This window comes from Galleria mellonella, unplaced genomic scaffold (assembly GCF_026898425.1).
Source record: "Galleria mellonella isolate WM207_F2 unplaced genomic scaffold, CSIRO_AGI_GalMel_v1 utg54, whole genome shotgun sequence".
NCBI classification, from domain to species: Eukaryota; Metazoa; Arthropoda; class Insecta; order Lepidoptera; family Pyralidae; genus Galleria; species Galleria mellonella.
This window is the reverse complement of record NW_026442114.1, coordinates 1656814-1673099: the sequence shown is the minus strand read 5'-3', so window position 1 is coordinate 1673099 and position 16286 is coordinate 1656814. Positions and strand designations below refer to the sequence as shown.

Below are 16286 nucleotides of genomic sequence, written 5' to 3'. Positions count from 1 at the left end.
GTTTGAAGGGTGGGATATGGCAGTGAACTTACAGCGTACAGAGGAATAACACCTGAGTCCTCAGGAATGGCAACGCATGGGGGGTATCATAAGCGAAACAGTATACTCTGTTATGTCCATGGTACTGGCTACGTTTATAGGTGACGGTTACCACTTTCCATCAGATGGGCAGTCAGCTTGTTTGCCATTCTATGTTGTATAAAAAAATATAAAAATAATAAAGATTTTGCCACTTAGGCATGTGGATCTGGGAGTATATTTAAAAATGAACCAATCTTCTGTCTATTGAGACTATATTTCTGTATCAATACTTCCCTTTGCGTTTTGATATATAATTTAATATTCATATTCTTGACTTTGATAAATAATCACGTTCATTATATAACCGTTTTCTAGTGATCTTAGACCTCCCCCATAAGAGAGGTTTTGGTGGGTGGGTAATGGGTGATAATGGTATGGTAAACCCCGTTTGCGCTATTGGTATACACTGGTGCTCCCAGTGAGGGATGACAGATGAAGATGAAAGTAGGTCAGTTAGCCCATCCTGACGAATTAAACTAGAATTAGTCACGATGGTTTCCAGGGGAAACCACGTGGAGGTCGACCTGACAGGGTATATTGCTAGTAATAGGGCTATTTCACCCCATTACTAACAATTAAAAAAAAAAAAACTAAATAATAAAAATAAAAAAAAAATTCCTTTTCCCCTCAAAGGTAAGAAAGGTGTTACGTACGAATATGAAAGGTTGCAAGTGCAGTGACCCAGAAAAGGATGGATGAACTGTTTGAATCACATGGCTAAAAAGGGCATAAACCTATGCTCGTCTAGGGGCAGATTTTAAGTATTTCTCTCGTTCCATTTTTCGAAATTCTCTTTTTAAAATTTTAATACTAGATACTAATGATTTTAAGCGAAGATTAATATTGTAAATTATTCTTTGGTCAGCTTTGGAGCACAATGAAGTTGCTACATCTGGTTATAGATTCACCATTATTCCGAACGTGTGAACTTGACATGGGAATGATATAATTAAAAAAAAAAATATTAAACCGCTATCTTTACAAGATATCCGCTTAACCGATTATAATCTATGTTACCGCGATCAGCTTATAATAAAAACTATATCTTGCGCAGTTCACAACGGGACCAGAAGAGCGAGAGGGATTTATTGTTTGCCGTATGAGGGAAGAGGACAGGCGATCGGCAAAGGAATCCGTTAAAGCAGTAAATAGCTTCAGCAAATACTTTCAAACTATTAATCATTTTGTAACATATTTTATGGGGAAGTAGTGTTTTAATTGCTGGTAATTTATCTTGTAAGCCTATAAGTAGAATACACATGGAAGTATTTTGAAAAGTTCGAGTACAATTTATTTTTGATGCTGGTTGCTTTTATATTTTTATATATACTGTGTTCGAATAAAGATTTTTTTATTTGAATTCTGAATTTGAATTGATACTGGCCATCATTGATGGATTTTAAATAATTCTTTATCGAAGGATAAAGTTAAACTTTAGATGAAGTAAGTTAAAATGATGAGACTCTAACAAAGAACTCTTAACACTTGGTAGTTACAAATCCTATGAAGATTAATATAAAATACGTATGAAATAATTTTCTCTCCATTTATGAAGTATTGTATATTTTTATTAGTACACAATTATTACTTACATTAGATACAGGTAGAAAAATTTACACTTTTTTTCTTTTTAGCTTAATTATAAATTTTATTTAATTTCGACAAGGCATTTTTGTATATTCTTCTAAAATATAAATGTGAAAATGTGTTTGTTTATTTGTTACCTGTTAGGAGATGGAGAAGTATATAGGCTACTTTCTATTCCGGTCAGTAACATATACCGATCATGCGGACGAAGCCGCGCGAAAAAACCAGTATTTGTATAAATTTGAAATCTATTCAGACAAAATTGTAAATGTTAGCTAATTATGTAAATTTTACTAAATTAGCAATAATAACTCAATGATTTTAAATAATTAATCGCATAAAACACGTGTTTAGAAAAAAATTACGAAATCGAAAGGAAAGTTTACCTACCATCCTTTTACGATACATAATTCTTACGTAATTGTCATCTGTAGATGTCAAACGTCAAACTACAAGTTTATTGAATAACAGTATTTTACATATTTTGTTATGTAGCGGCCTTAATCGTGTACACATAAAGTTCAAAATTCAGTAAACTAGTGTTATAAAAGTATTTAACCAAGATGTTATGATGTTATTGTTGATAGATGAAGCATGTAGTTGGATTTTCATACATATTTATATTAACTTGGGTGGGCCACCCCTTCCTTTCCCATAGGTATCGTAAGAGGCGACTAAGGGAACTTTAAATGGCGACACAATATAAACTGTTATGTCCACGGTACTGTTCATGTCTATAGTCAACGGTTATCCATTTACTAAATTGCATAAAAAAAACTTTCTATCTCACGAGTGTCAGCTTGTCATTCCTAATAATTTCAAAAAATTCTGTTGGAGCAATAAATTAAAACATCTTTATTGCAGTAGTGTAGACAAAAGAAAATAAAACAAAAAAATACTGTTTTGTCTATGGTTGTGGGTTAATGGTTTATTCCTGGCAACACTTTCGTAGATACTTTTTATTTTTGTTTATTGTTCGAAAAAGAAACAAGCTGATGGCCCACATGACCGAAATTTGAAGATGGAAAGTGGTTACTAGTGGTCATTAACACATTTTTTATAAAACAAAAGTTTTTTAAAGTCCTATAGGATTGGGAGAAACATCAAAAGATATTAGCTGTATATTTTGTTATTTAAAAGAAATGTATCCAATAATATTGATCCATGAAATGGACTATTAGTGTGCTACATTACGATTTGAGAAAGAAAATGTCATACGGATATATCTACATCATCATCATTTGGGTTTCTGCCAGTAGTTTTTTTTTTTTGATGGGTGAAAATGGTATGGTAACCCCGTCTGCGCTAACGGGATACGCTGGCGGAGCACCAGTGAAGGGTGATCGATGAGAATGAATACAGGCCAGTTAGCCCATCATGATGAATTCATTAGGAATAAACCATGATAGTTTCCAGGGGGAACCGCGAGGATGTCGACCTGGTTGGGTATATTGCTAGCAATGGGATTCTGTCTCCATTACTAACAATCCCTTTCCCCCCTGCGGTACAGTATTAAAGGCATCCCGTCCTCGCTATTGGATACGGGTGACGGAATACAAGACAAGAGGTGACAAGAGGGTACATGGTGGGCGCAGTTTAGACGCAATATTTGAGGAGCATTAGGAAGGAGTTGCCACGCTTGGCAGGCGATTTACCAACCGCAGTTAGGTCTATACCTACATACATGTTCAGACGTTTGTTTTTCTATAGAAAAACAAACGTCTGAACATGCTTTAACAAGATTATCTGGAAGTAAGATACAAAGGTTCCTGTGTGTTTCTCACATAGAATGAGCTACCACTTCTTTTCCCATGGATGTCGTAAAGGCGATTAAGAGAAGCTAAAGGTCGCTTGATGGGCAGCAGCGTTCCACTTAAAACATTTCTAAGGTCCAACTGTGGTTACCGATTTATAGGCCAAGCGTGGTGGATGATTTGGAGATTAAGGGCCCCATTGCTAGCAATATACCCAACTAGGTCGACTGAGGGGAGAAGAGTTTGTTAGTAATGGAGATTAATAGCATTTGTGTTTGCATGGCTGTATTGCATGATGTCGGTTTGAAGGGTGGGCGTTTCACAATATGGCGTGAATTTACTGGGTACAGAGGAATAACACCTGAGTCCTCAGGAATGGTAACGCATGGGGGGTATCATGGGCGAAACAGTATACTCTGTTATGTCCACGGTACTGCTCATGTCTATAGGCGACGGTTATCACTTTCCATCAGAAGGACCGTCAGCTTGTTTGTCATTCTAAGTTGTATATAAAAAAAAATTCATAACGATGGGCTAACTGACGTATTGCATCCTCACTTATCATCCCTCACTAGGGCCTTCCCGTTACATACCGGTAACGCGGGCGATTTTAGCCTTGTCATACATTGAAAAAATCCTAATGAATTTGTCCATCTGCGATAGGCCATCTGATCTAACTTCTTTTTTTTTCATCTCTTATATATACTCTGCCAGAGTAAACAAATAACTTAGAAGGGTCACTTCCATTTTCATCCATAAAAAAAAACATACCCAAGCGTGTCAGATGAAATTTAATCTTGATAATGGATGATAAATAATATATTAAAGTGAGCACCGGCTGTCCAATGGAAAGATTATACGTTAGAAATCCGCGTAAATACGGTTTCCACGTTATGGGGGGGAAAGTGATTGTTAGTAATGGAGACTAAAAATCCCATTGCTAGCAATATACCCAACCAGGTCGACCTCCTCGCGGTTCCCCCTGGAAACTATCATGGTTAATTCCTGATGAATTCATCACGATGGGCTAAATGACCTGTTTTCATTCCCATCTATCACCCTCCACTGGTGCTCCGCCAGCGTATCCCGTCAGCGCAGGCGGGGTTACCATACCATTTTCATCCACCAAAAAAAAAAAACTTGATAATCTATGATGAATAATATATTAAAGTGAGCACCGGCTGTCTAATGGAAAGATAATGCGTTAGAGATCCGCGTAAATTCGGTTTCCACTCTAAATAGCATTGTTTTCGTTTTAGCTGTTTATAAAAAAAAATTAAGTATAATTAGATTGTTATTATTTGTAAGTGAAAACCACTTTCGCCGTTTTTGTTATAGTAGTCCACGGTTCTGTGCTATTTGTGACCGGCGCCGGCGCACTGTGAACGCATCAAGGTTATTAAAGTTTTTTTATGTATGATAATTGAATGGTAACCCTGCCTGCGCTATCGGTATACACTGGCCGGTCACCAGTGAGGAATGATAGGTGAGGATGAAGTAGGTCAGTTAGCCCATCGTGACGAATTCAACGATAAATTAGTCACGATGGTTTCCAGGGGGAATCGTGTGAAGGTCGGCCTGATAAGGTATATTGATAGCGATGGGGACTAAACCTCCTATTACTAACAATCCCTTTCCCCTAGGTACCTATACTGTGCGCACATGATACCCATCATGCGTTGCCATTTTGAAGACTAAGGTCATTTGTCGTCTCGTCTCTAAGGTTTTTTTAATGGATGATAGTGGAATGGATATCCCGCCTACGCTAACGGTATGTGCTGGAGGGGTACCAGTGAGGGATGATAGGTGAGGATGAAGCAGATCATTTGACCCATCGTAACGAATTTAACAAGAATTAGCCACGATGGTTTTCAGGGGAAACTACGTGGAGGTCGACCTAACAGGGCATATTGCTAGCAATGGGACTAGTAGTCCGCATTACTAATATTCCCTCCCTTCTGTCTCTAAAGTTATGCCTCTGTACCCTGTAATTTCATTGCAATAACCTAAGTTTTAAACCGAAACATGACCATGCAAACACAATTGCTTTTAGAGGGAAAGGGATTGTTAGTAATGGAGTTTGACAGCCCCATTGCTAGCAATATGGGCATATTAGGTCTACGTGGTTTTTCCAGGAAACCATTGTGAACAATTTTCGTTGAATTCGTCACAATGGGCTAACTGACCTGCTTCATCCTCACCTATCATCCTTTACTGGTGCCCCGCCGGTGTATACCGATAGCGCGGGTGGGGTTACCATTCCATTGTCACCCATTAAAAAAAAATTGCTTTAAGGCAGTAATAAAAATGGACAGACGTACTAAACCAAACAACTCTTGTACAAAGTCTCCTAAATCTTTTAATATTAAATTACAATAAATTATTTGTGTATGGTGTGATGACATAATAAAATTATAATAATTTTTGGAACTGGACAAATTAGTCACGTGTTATGTTACTAAAAAGAGAAATCATTTTTATGACTTGTCCTAACTGAACGTGACAATATGCGGCGTTTAATTGTCGTGTGGGATAAGTAAAAAGCGAAAAGCGGAACATAAGCGGTTCGACGGTATCTTATCTAGATTCACAAGCATAATGATTCTATCAATAGTTTTTTTTTTTTCTAAGTGAGTCGTATCATTTCTATGTGAATTAAACTATAAAGAAAGCCAAACTCAATTAAAATTATACACTACAATATTTGCCGTGCAGATAGCCAACAAGCGTACCTTACCATAATCCTTACTAATATTATAAAAGTGAAAGTGGGTTTGTTTGTCTGTTCATCACTGGTTAGCGCTTTAACAGCTTAACCAATTACCGTGAAATTTGGTTTACATTTATCATATCTGGAATGGAAAAAGCTTTATAGACTATTTTTATCCCGTTCAGTGAACATATCTCGGTCACGCAGACGAAGTCGCGGGCAAAAGCTAGTATTATACAATCCACAACGATGGTTTAATTTTGAATTTACAAACTATAAAATAATATAACTTTATAAATAATTACTACAAATAGAATTATGTACTTCATCAATAGAATATGTTATTAAATAAAAATCGAATTAACTTCGTTGTGGTTGATACTAAAAAGAAAATTAAAATTAATCACTATTTTCTATGATATTGTACCACCAATCTTTCCATTACATAAGCTGTCACCTTTCTCACAACCTTACGACCGAAATACCTGTCGTGCGAACAACACTAGTTTTAAAGTTGAGATCAAATATGATGCACCTTTTCGTCAAAGTGTTAGAGTTGTGTTTTCAATATCATCTCTCATAGCACAAGCAAAGGAAACAAGTGAATATGTCAAATCTGACAGTTGACAGGATTACATCTTTATCATTTTGTCTATTGTCTATGACGGGCCACTTTCCCGGCGAAAATAATGTTTAACGTCTCATTAGAATATAAATAATGTTACACAACGTTATTTTACACTCGTTAAACATTGAAATTTATTGTACAGTTAATTGTTTTTTTTTTTATGAGATGACAATAGAACGGTAATCCTTTCTAAGCGAGAGGAAAGTGTATTAGTAATGAAGTCCAACTGCCTCGTTACTAACAATATGGTATATCCAATTAGTTTGATCTCCATGTGGTTCTGCCTGGAAACTATCGTGGTTTATAATTGTTAAACTCATCACGATGAGCTAATTGACCTACTTTGTTCTCACCTATTATCTCTTACTGAGGCTGCCAGTATATACAAATAATGCAAGTGGGGTCACTATTTCATTTATACTCATAAAAAAATCTATGGTTAAAAACCATTGGAAGATGGCGTAGTGTGTCAAATGGTTACACCATTAAGGTTGTTAATATTTTAATTATATGAGCATTTTAATAATAGCGAATATATGCTTTCTATGACGTTATTTTTTATGAAAAGAGTAGTAACTGCTATTACTTTAATGCTTCCAATAATGTATTAACGCCTAAAATTATATAATAGCAATAGTTTACTAGTCGTACTTATTGATAATGATCAGGCGTTTGTCCAATCAAACAGTCTACAGTTTATTCGTTTTTTTTTATGTATTGACATTCGACATATACGTATAGATTATATTTTTTTTTAACTGACTTCAAAAAGAAGCATGTTCTCATTTCGGTTGTAATTTTGTTTTATGTTTGTTACCTCATATCTCCGTCAGTTACAAATCGCTTTGAAAATTTCGATTTTATCTGAAAGAATATACTTAAATATAGGTTACATAGAAATTCTATCAGAACCGATTCAATAGTTCAGTTTTTAAATCAAAATAACAGGTTTTGCTCAATTTTATATATATTTTTTAATTTATTTATAAGCTTTTGTATTTATTTTATTGTATTAGTTAAATTATAAATAGATTTTTACTTAATTATTTTCTCGTAAAATATAATATTAATATTTCCTAGCAAAAAGTTTATTTTAAAATGATATACTTGTATTTTATTGCAAAAAACGGTATTTCACAAACATTACACATTTCCATATAAGTATGTAATCTTTAAACCATAACGGCTAATTCTAAACTAACTGGGCCATCTGACTTCGCCTCGTTTGTAAGCTCGCTGCAACTTGATACCCTTGATGCAAACTGCATTCTATACCTACTTATGCATTACGAAAAGGCATGTGATAAATGTTGTACTTGAATTTGAAATAAAAGCTGGTTTTCTTACGACAATTTAGTTGTTGATTTACTAATACCTACTTAATAAAGTTTTACTGTCAAAAAACTGGTTAAGAAAATGGATACAATTTAAATGGCCTTATTAGAATTAGGAGACCTTGTATAAGCTGATTTAACATAGAATAAAAAAAAATGAAACAGTTTTTTTATTTATGCCATCGCTTTAGCCGTTATTTGTCCACTGTTGAGCATAGACCTCTCTTATAGATTTCCAGAAGGAACGGGACTCTTCCTTATGGCAGTTTACAATTGGAAAGATTTTGCTAATAGTTGCCACGTTTGGCAGGCCAGTCGGTAACCGTAGTTAGCTTTTGATGATATTTAAAGACGCTGCTGCTCATCCCCAGTTCTCTTAGTCGCCTCTTACGACACTCACAAGACAGGGAGTGATGGCTCATTTTATGCCAGGACGATATGGCAACACTGCATTTTTATACATATTTTTTTTTTATACCAAGAAAGTAGCAAACCTGCAATGTTATTTTAAACCCTTTGTTTCCAATAACAATAATGATAAAATCATAAATCTTGTCAAGTAATTTCTGTTATTGTCGTGTTGGGAATAAAAAGTTAATAAAATTGCCATGTATTTTTTTTTATTTAACAATTGCTTAAGACAATTATTTTTATGTCACGTTTAACACTTTTTGTATTATGGCCCATACAGTTAATAATTGTTCATGTATTTTTATAGTCTATCCACCTACGGAAACCCATCATTCTATACCTACGTAAACATATTTAAATGTTAAAGCCATTGAATTTAAACTAGGTACATCTTTTAAATTAATGACTAAGTTAAAACTGCATATAAAAAGGTCAACAAAATGTCGAACAATCAATCACTAATGAGTGACGCATGCTCGCGCACCCACTAGCGCCATCTGTCGGCGCCGAGTGACGTCAATTCGTAGATAGATATATTGTTACTTTATTCTGATAAGATAAAATTATATGCTTTATCGAGTAGAACATTAGACATATAATCGCTTGTTCGGTGTCGGTGAATAATTAAGTTATACTTATTTTTGATCCACAGTGTAAATCATACTCTTGTATTTCCTTTAACGTTCTTCAAGTTGTTCCTGAAATAGGCTCTTTGATTCTTTACTGTCTTTTTCTTGGCTGAAACAGTCGCTACTCAGTTAGGTGGTATGTCAAGCGTCAAGCTGTTTAACCGTTTTATTCCATCATGCATTGTAAGGAGTTTTTGAATTCGTGAATTCGTTTATGAACATTTGGGATCTTTTTTACAAACGATGTCTAAAGTTTGGACCGGATTTTCAGGTCGTTTTCTTTTTCTGTGGTTATATTAATGTTGTTATCATTGAAATTGGTATTACGGTCAAGAGAAATTTACTAAGTAAAGTACTTAGTTAATTTTGTACTTAAGTTACAAAAAAAAATCAGAAATAAATTATACACAAACAGAACGAAGTAAGTTATTAATTAAACCTTAATAATATTATAAATGTGAAAGTGAGTTTGTTTATGTGTAAGTTATATCACCTTAACGACTAAACTAAACCAATCATTATGAAATTTGCTAAACACGTACTTACTATATGGGACGGGGAAGATTATAGGCAAGTTTTTGTTCAAGTCAATTAACATATCCCGGTCACACGGACGAATTCACGGGTAAAAGCTAGTAATATATTAATGACCTATTTATGAGAATTATTTGACATATAGTTATGTTTTATTCTAGGTATTCTTGGGTACCTCTGTTCCATTCGTGTTTCAACCGTGAAGCAGTTGTGTTTGCATGGCTGTGTTTCGGTTTGGAGAGTGAGATATGGCGTGAATTTACTGGATACAGAGAAATAACACCTGAGTCCTCAGGAATGGCAACGCATGGGGGGTATCATGGGCGAAACAGTATACTCTGTTATGTCCATGGTACTGCTCATGTCTATAGGCGACGGTTACCACTTTCCATCAGGTGGGCCGTCAGCTTGTTTGCCATTCTAAGTTCTATAAAAAAAAGGTACAATATGTACTTTATAGATTTATATTATTATACAGGGTGCAATTGTCATCCCTTAATGCAGTTGCCATGTTGTTCCAGCATATAATGGATCACCCTTTACTTTCCCGTGAGTGTGGAAAGAAGCGACTACGGGAAAACGAGGGATGAGCAGCAGGGTCCCTATTTTTTTTTTGATGGGTGAAAATGGAATAGTAACCCCGCCTGCGCTAACGGGATACGCTGGCGGAGCACCAGTGAAGGGTGATAGATGAGAATGAAAACAGGCCAGTTAGCCCATCATTATGTATTCATCAGGAATTAACCATGGCAGATTCGAGGGAGAACCGTGAGGACGTCGACCTGGTTGAGGATATTGCTAGCAATGGGATTCTGTCTCCATCACTAAAATCCCTTTCCCCCCTAAGAATAATATTTAGTAAGGTAGTTGTCGACAAGTCAGCAGGTACCTACGGACGTTCAAGGCAAGTCACGTTATGCGACGGGGCCGACGCGCTCTGATTCGTGAGTTAACGAAACACGACCACGTGCTGTGTATACGCATATAGCGTCTTTATATGACTAAATGTTTATATCTATCATTGTTATTATTTGTAATTTTAGGTATATCATGTATTTTTCTATGAATAGTAAAAGAATGGTAACCCTGCCTGTGTTTTTGGTATACGTTAGCGGTGCACCAGTGAGGGATGATAGGTGAAGATGTAAGAAGGCCAGTTGTCATATCGTGGGGAAATTATTAGTAGTTTAACTATAATAGTTTCTTTTAGGGAGGAACTACGTGGAGGTCGACCTGAGAGGAACTATTGCTAACAGTAATGATTAATCTTTCCATTACTAAAAGTGTTTTTTTTTGTTGGGTGAAAATGGTATGGTATTCCCGCCTGCGCTAACGGGATACGCTGGCGGAGCACTAGTGAAGGGTGATAGATGAGAATGAAAACAGGCCAGTTAGCCCATCATGAATTCATCAGGAATTTACCATGATAGTTTCCAGGGAGAACCGCCGGAGGAGGTCGACCTGGTTGGGTATATTCCTAGCAATGGGATTCTCAGTCTCCATTACTAACAATCCCTTTCTCCCATTATTAAAGTATCTTTCTCGTCTCCCTCCTAAGAGAAAGGATTTTTTTGGAATGATAACCTTAGCTGTGCTGTCGATAACTGCTGGCGGGGCGTCAGTGAGGGATGATAGGCGAAGATTAAAAGCATGTTAGTTGACCTATCATAGTTAATTTACTAAGTAATTAACCATGATTTCCATGTGGTTCCGACATAGAATGGGCCGCCCCTTCCCTTCCCGTGGGTATTATAAGAGATGACTAAGGGAATTTAATGATCGAGGGTTAGGAAGCAACGTCTCCCTTTTAACATCACCAAAAACTAACTGCGGTTGCCAATCCTCTTGCCAAACGTGGCAACTACTGGCAAAACCCTGTAATAGGTGGAGTCCTATGTTTAGTAGTGGCCAATTAACAGCTGATATGATAACCGTAATAGGTTCATTCAAGGAGAAACTGCGTGGAGGTCGACCTGATAGGGATTACAGCTAACAAGGATGACTCATCGCTCCATTATTTGGAATTTCCTAGGAAAACAAAATATTTCTCGTGCTTCCACCGTTTGAGTACCGTAGTAGTAATGTAGTGAGCATAGTTTGCAATTAGTAGCAAAGGTGTATATATATTTAAATCTTAGTATATGTACACCTACAAAACAAGTAGGTTTCAAATGTAACCTTCGTGGAACCTTCGTACCTCACTGTAGGCGCTTCACACACTTTACGGCACCTCTGTAGATAGAATAGAGCATAAGACTGTCTGTGAACTGCCTTAACCTACCTGACCTCAATTGCTGGGGAAAAGGGATTATTGGTAATACCGTCTATGGTTGACCTTCATGTGGTTTTCTCAAGAAACCTGAAGTTTTCTTTCAATGGTAATGATAATGGAATGGTGATCCCGTCTACGCTATCGGTATACACCAGCGGGATACCAGTGAGGGTTGATAGGTGAGGAAGAAGCAAGTTATTTGGGGCTATCGTGACAAATTCAACACTAAAACAATCATGATTCATCATGAGGGAGAACCCTGTGGAGGTCGATCTTGTATTTCGCTAGCAATGGGGTTGCTAAACTCCATTACTAATGATCCCTTCTTTCTCCTGCCATTTTAAGTTTCATTTCAGATTTGATCATCATCATCACACCAGTTGTTGACTGTCCACTGCTGAACATAGGCTTCCCCTTATTGGGGGGCTTTGCCAGTAGTTGCCGCGCTTGGCAGGCAAGGTTGGCAACTGCAGTTAGCCTTTGGTGATGTTTTAAGAGGGACCCTTCTGCCTATCTCTCGTTTATTCGTCCTTTAGTCGCCTTTTACGACACCCATGGGAAAGGAAGGGGTAGCCCATTCTATACTAAGACCACACGGCTTACACACAAGTTAAATAAAAGCTTATTAGAATCTTGTTCACCACTATGAAGCTTGTATGTGTGTGTATTAGGAGTGTTAATCGACTATATGCGCAGTCGACGTGCCATGCTCCACTTCTCTTGAAATTGTGAAAAGTTTGTTTGCCCGTTAATTTCGTCATGGTGTTTGTAATGGTAAACATCATTTCGTAGGAGCTTAGAAAGCATTGCATCCGGCTATAGACAGGTCCAATCTATTCTACGAAGTGCGGAAGCGACAATTAGAATTGTTGTATATGTATTCGATTTAAAAACAATAAGGAAATCGAATTATTATCGAGTAGACATAAACACGGATGACCTTGGTGACATACCGGTTTAATGTACCGCCATATCGTCCGTCGGTCGCGGGTTCGATTCCGGCAAAATACGTTTGTTATCGTATGTTTGTATTGGTCTGAGTGTTTTCTGCGCTGTTGTAGTACCTATTAATGCAAGCTCTGCTTAGCTTGGTACTAGACTTTATTGTGTAGTATGTACTGCCGATTTTTTTTTTGGTGGGTGAAAATGGTATGGTAACCCCGCCTGCGCTAACGGGATACGCTGGCGGAGCACCAGTGAAGGGTGATAGATGAGAATGAAAACAGGCCAGTTATCATATATATCATATCAATCATCATAGTTAATTCTTGTCGAATTCATTATGGTGGGCCGACTGACCTGCATTCATTCTCACCTATCATCTTCCACTGGTGCCTCGTCGGTGTATCCCGATAGCGCAGACGGGACGACCATTCCATTTACATTAAAAAAAAAAAAATATATATATATATATATATATATATATATATATATATATATATATATATATATATATATATATATATATATATATATATATATATATATATATATAGATACAAAACGAGTAATTGTGGGTTATCTATGATTTCTTTTTATACAACATAGAAAGGATAACAAGCTGCCGGCCCACCTGATGGAAAGTGGTAACCGTCGCCTATAGAGATGAGCAGTACCATGGACATAACAGAGTTTACTGTTTCGCCCATGATACTCTCCATGCGTTACCATTCCTGAGGACTCAGGAATGATGCATTTCTTTCACAGTTTCTTCATAATAGAATCATAGACTTTTTTAAAGCAAATTTATTAGACACTTGTACCAATGGGAAGCATATTCAGTCTAATAAAAAAATAATGGTACAAATACTGAACAGGGATATTCAAATCAACAAAAAGTCTAATATTGCATAGAAATAGGCACGACACCATGATTGACGTCGCGAGGTCGTCGACATTTTGCAATATAGTATTTCTCGTGTTCTCATAGTGCTTCGACTAGTATGGCGGGTAGAGGCTTCTGTATGACTAACGACTATTAGCGGGCACCGATAAGCGCTAATGAGCGATTTTACTTTTCAATTTACAGACATATAGTTATGAATATATTTTTTAAATTTATCGTCAAGAAAAGAGCTCATATGAAAAAACATATATTTTCAAAGATGATTATGTATTATACTGTATCTGTGAGGCCTCATTGCTATACAAATTTTGAGATAAAATTTATAGGGTTATACTTTTTATAAAGCAATAAAAATATAAAATATTTAGGCGGTTGGTCGTCGATTATCCATCAATGTGCATCGTGATTCTCATACGCTGACATTGTTGAAGGATATCAAGTCTGGTAAGTATTATATTTTTGTGTGTATTTCAATAATTTATATCATCACATAGAGAAGATTTACATTTGCTTATTAAAAAGAATTTAAACAGGTTTGTCTGTTCTCATAGGTATTCCGAAAATCATTCTATTGCGTAAGGTACAGAAACGTGACAAGACTATTTCTCTCACATTTGTGTGCTGTATTTTTTAATACTACGGTTATTTAGAAAATATAATGTCCGTTTAATACATAATTAGACACTTCCAAAGTGATAAAATTATATAATTGTATACATATAAGCATACTAAAACATTTAAAGAGAGGGTTTCTTAAGTGAGGGCCAACAAACTTATTGTTTAAGATATGCTCTTCTAAGTCGATCTCCACGCAGTCTCTTTTGGAATCCATCGTAGTTAATTATTGCCAAATTCATCACACTAGGCTTCATCTTCATACAGTATCATACATTACTGATAAACCGCCATTAAAAATAAATGGCACAAGTGAAGGTAAAATTCTATTTTCATCCATTAAAGATATTATCGGTATAATCGCTATCAATGGGACAAACGCCTTACCTTTACCTTATTAACATTCCGTATGCAATTGGATTGTGCATTCATTTAATTAAAACTTTGAGTTTGAGCAAGATATTTTGCTTTGTAATTAATATTTACATCCCTATGAATCGATAGAAACATATAAAAATATGTAAATTATTGCAACACTGATATTTAAAAAAAAATACCGTTCACAGTTGGTTTACTAAAATACATATTAGATTAGATAAATAGATATATAATCGTATTACTTACAGCACACAAATAAGAACATACATACATAGATAGATACATATATATATATATATATATATATATATATATATATATATATATATATATATATATATATATGTATGTATGTATGTATGTATATACACATATATATATATATATATATATATATGTATGTATGTGTATATATATATATATATATATGCGGACTCTCATTCTCATTACTAGCAATATACCCTATCAGGCCGACCACCACGTGGTCTCCTCCTGGAAACCATCGTGCTGAATTGCAGGTGTATTCATCACATACCGGCGCATCCCCCGAGTGGTAGGGTGAGCACGCCAGCCACCCTATCTTGAGAGAGGAGACCTGCTCTTACCATCAGGGGGCAGGTCGCTGCCGTCGGAGATGTGGTGAGTGCGAAAGCGAACCCATGTCTCCGACATATAGCACCTCGAGGGTATATCGTCTGGTTTTTGGTGGGTACACTCCCACCTTACGGGGGGATTCCCACAGTACCCATTCACCTCCCACAAGGTGTATGGGTCTTCATAAAGCATTTTCCAGAAGTTAAAAAAAGAGGTGTATCCATCACGGTGGGCTAATTGACCTGTCCTTTAATCTCACGTATCATCCCTCACTGGTGCCCCACCAGCTTATACTGTTAGCGCAGGTGGGGTTACCATTTCATTATTATCCATTGAAAAAAAAAACCATCAAATAGTAATAGCAGATTTGTAGTTTTCAAAACTATTTACGAAATATAACACTGCTTAAACGATTTTCAAAGGTCAAATGCATGTAAATGGTAAACATACGTTAGGTTTCAAAAAAAAAGTAAGTAAGAGGCGATTAAGGGAACTTAATGGTCGAGAGATGACCAGTAGCGTCTCTCTTAAAACATGATCAAAGTCAAACTGCGGTTGCCAACCCGCCTGCCAAGCGTGGTAACTACCTGGCCTATGTTCCTATAGGCCTATGTTCAGCATTGAACAGTTAACGTCTGATTTAATAATAAAATCATAGGTATTCCAGAAGACACTGCCAGTACTGGTTATCTGCTTGGTACCTATTCATCATCATCGTGATATCAGCCTTTAACTGTCCACTGCTGAACATAAGCCTCCCCTTGGGGGTTTTGCCAGTAGTTGCCACGCTTGGTAGGTGGGTTGGAAACTGCAGTTTGGCTTTTGGTGATGTTTTAAGAGGGACGCCACTGTCCATTCTTCTACTATAAGATCCCTTAGTCGCCACTTACGACATCCATGCGAAAGGAAGGAG

At 36.4% G+C, this 16286-nt stretch overlaps 1 protein-coding gene across 2 annotated transcripts in view; it reads right to left on the bottom strand.

Moving 5' to 3' along the window:
* Positions 1–16286, bottom strand: part of LOC113513186 (uncharacterized) — a 130347-nt gene that overhangs the window by 98061 nt on the left and 16000 nt on the right. The window lies entirely within an intron of this gene.